Source organism: Plodia interpunctella, chromosome 12 (genome assembly GCF_027563975.2).
Source record: "Plodia interpunctella isolate USDA-ARS_2022_Savannah chromosome 12, ilPloInte3.2, whole genome shotgun sequence".
Classification (NCBI taxonomy): domain Eukaryota; kingdom Metazoa; phylum Arthropoda; class Insecta; order Lepidoptera; family Pyralidae; genus Plodia; species Plodia interpunctella.
The window spans coordinates 156836-159794 of record NC_071305.1 but is presented as its reverse complement, the minus strand read 5'-3'; positions in this window follow the sequence as shown (position 1 = coordinate 159794).

The following is a 2959-nucleotide window of genomic DNA, read 5'->3' as shown; positions in this document are numbered from 1 at the left end:
CGCCGCATCGATCCGCGCCGCGCAGCCCTCGTCCACCAATCCGAACAAAGTTCAAGTGTCAATCTGTATGGCACTACAAATTAGGATGTGCAATGGACCACGCGTTGAATAGTTATTCAAATTCAAAATTCTTTATTCAATTTAGGATGATATACATCACTTATTGACGTCAAAAAAATTACTTAAACTAAGTCTACTGCCGGCTTCCAAAGCGCAAGTGAAGAAGAAGCGGCGCAACAAACTTCACCGCAGCCTTTTCTCCAAGGACGTCAATTAACAAATATAGGTCTTATACATATATTAAAAATTAGGAGGACGAATTTACATCATTATTAAAAATGTCAAAATTTGAATAAATAAATAAAATAAAATATGTATTTCCAATAAAATTATTGAAAATTGTCACACAAAATATATATATAAATAAAAAGCTAAATGTACAAAACGTCCGTAATAATGTCATAAATAAATTACATATCTTATGAGGTTCCTGCACCATGCTTGGGCCAGACATTATTGTCGTTCACATAATCATCAGACTTGTAATATGCCTTTTTACAAAGTAATTCTTTTATATAATTTCTAAATTTTTTGTCCGGCAAATCAAGAATCCATTTAGGCAATTTGTTATAAAAACGGATACAGGTCCCAACAAAAGACGTTCTAACTTTGGCCAACCGATGCCCGGGGACAGACAATTTATCTTTATTACGTAAGGCTCTATCAGTGTAATCACCAACTTTTTTAAATAAGTTTAAATTTTTCCGGACATGCATAATGTTGTCAAATATGTATTGAGAGCGTAAAGTTAAAATATTAATATCTTTAAAAACATCTCTAAGGGAATCCTTCTCCTCAAACCATATATAGCACGGATTGCTCTTTTTTGTAAAATGAAAATAGTGTTAATGGTGCTAGCACTCCCCCAAAGTAGTATCCCATAGGACATGAAGCTATGAAAATAACTGAAGTAAGTTAGATTTATAGAATTCATTTGATCATATTTTGAAAGTTACTTAATAAATGTCAACATCATAATGATGATGATGACTATAAATGTATGTATCTGTATAAGTATTTACCTGTACAATTTTTCAGTCATTCGATTTCAATAAAACTTTGAATTTACTTTGCCAACTACATTTTTTACGGATGAAGATTTTTTAACATCCGCTGATGCAAATATGCTTCCGAATTGATTTTGACCATTGGATGGAGTTCCCTCCATCCAATCAGATAAAGCAGATACACCTGATGCCTTTGTGAGTTGAGTGGGGTGTTGATATTAATTTATTATTACAAGTGGGCGGTTCATGCTCTCAGCTACTGTGCCACAGCTGAGACACGATCAACACCCTTCATAATTTTCACGAAAAGTTCAAAGTTCACGGAATTCTCCTCAAATCTGTGAGCGTTCCGCCACAAAATGTTTTACAGTTGTAGGTATAGCAGATCTGAAAATGTATTGAACATTAGCTGTGCCCGCAACATCTTCTTAATAAGTTTTTTCTTGTCCGACCTTCAGGGCGCTGTTGCTACTCCCGTGTTGCCGCTCGATAATTAACTATCGATTGCGTTTCGATTGACTATCGATGGTTTGAGGAAAAGCAATACCAAAACTATCGATAGTTCGCTCCCGCGCTCTCATATATACCTACTAAAAGTGTAAAATATGATTGTTTCTGTCAGTCTTCTGTTCATTGGTAAACTCAAAAATGACTGGAATAATCGACTGATTATCAAAAATACTCGAGAGGTCTAATAGAAATATACTTAAACGTCAGAATTGTGACAACTATGTAAGTAATATATACTTAAAAAGTTAGCCAAAAAACTACATATTTCAAAGGACTATATGTGGGTACCTACTTAAATAGATGGTTGATCATATGGAATAAAAAACTTCATTCACATTTATTGTAACAAAACAAACAAAATTTTAAACATTAAAAGTTTAAACAGTAATAGGTAGTAGTTCTGTAGTTGTACTGTGACTGTAGGTAGGTACATGATTTAGGCACGTTTATTGTATGGAAACGTAGCCTTTTGCATGTTGCATTAAGTGTACAGTTTGGGAAAACAAACCAAAAGTTCAAAACAGACGAAACGGGAAAGTAGGCCGATCGTTCCGGAGGGAAATTAAAATCGCGCGCACACACAACGACATTTTTTTCACAAAATCTCAAATATCTCTGAAACTAGAATTTGCCCACCCAGTGCTACTGTTTTGCTTGGAATGTCACAAATACCTTAGTAATGTCTCGCTCGAGAGACAAACGATAGCGCGTTATAAATCTAGATATCGCCATCTAGTGACAGGTAAACAAAATATTGTAGTACACGATTAAACAGATTGTACGGACTTAACTTACATGCGGTTTTCATCAATAGATAGTGTAATTCCTGAGGAAGGTTTAGGTGTATAATTTTGTTATATTTTTACCCGAAGCCAGGAGTGCCGGGACGCGTCGCTAGTATCATACCGCGATTCTTAATTTTCGGTGATTTAAGGCGACGAGGCGACTTTAAATTTACTTTTTAATTAATTCTACCAATCAAGATTTTTTTCAATCTTGATTTCACTGGGTCTAAGGCCGGCGCGGCTGCGGCTGCTGCCGAAAGCCTGAAACGGCGTAAATATTATTTTTACATATTTGAGCCGTTTGGGGTTGAGACATTGGGGCCGTGCGGGCCTTCAGCCCACAAATTATACAAGGCCATCTCCACTAAAATCATTGAGGTAACAGGTGACCAAAAGGCATATATCTCGGCCAGACATTAAGCATTGACATTCAACGTGGCAATGTTGTCAGCCTTTTGGGCACGTTACCTCAAAGTAATTAATTGCAAGGACTGGCATTTTTGTAAATATATAATATAAATAATAATTATTTTTTTAATAATTTGTTTTTATTAGTTTTAATTTATTTTAGCTGTATGAATATAGTAGCTTATGTTT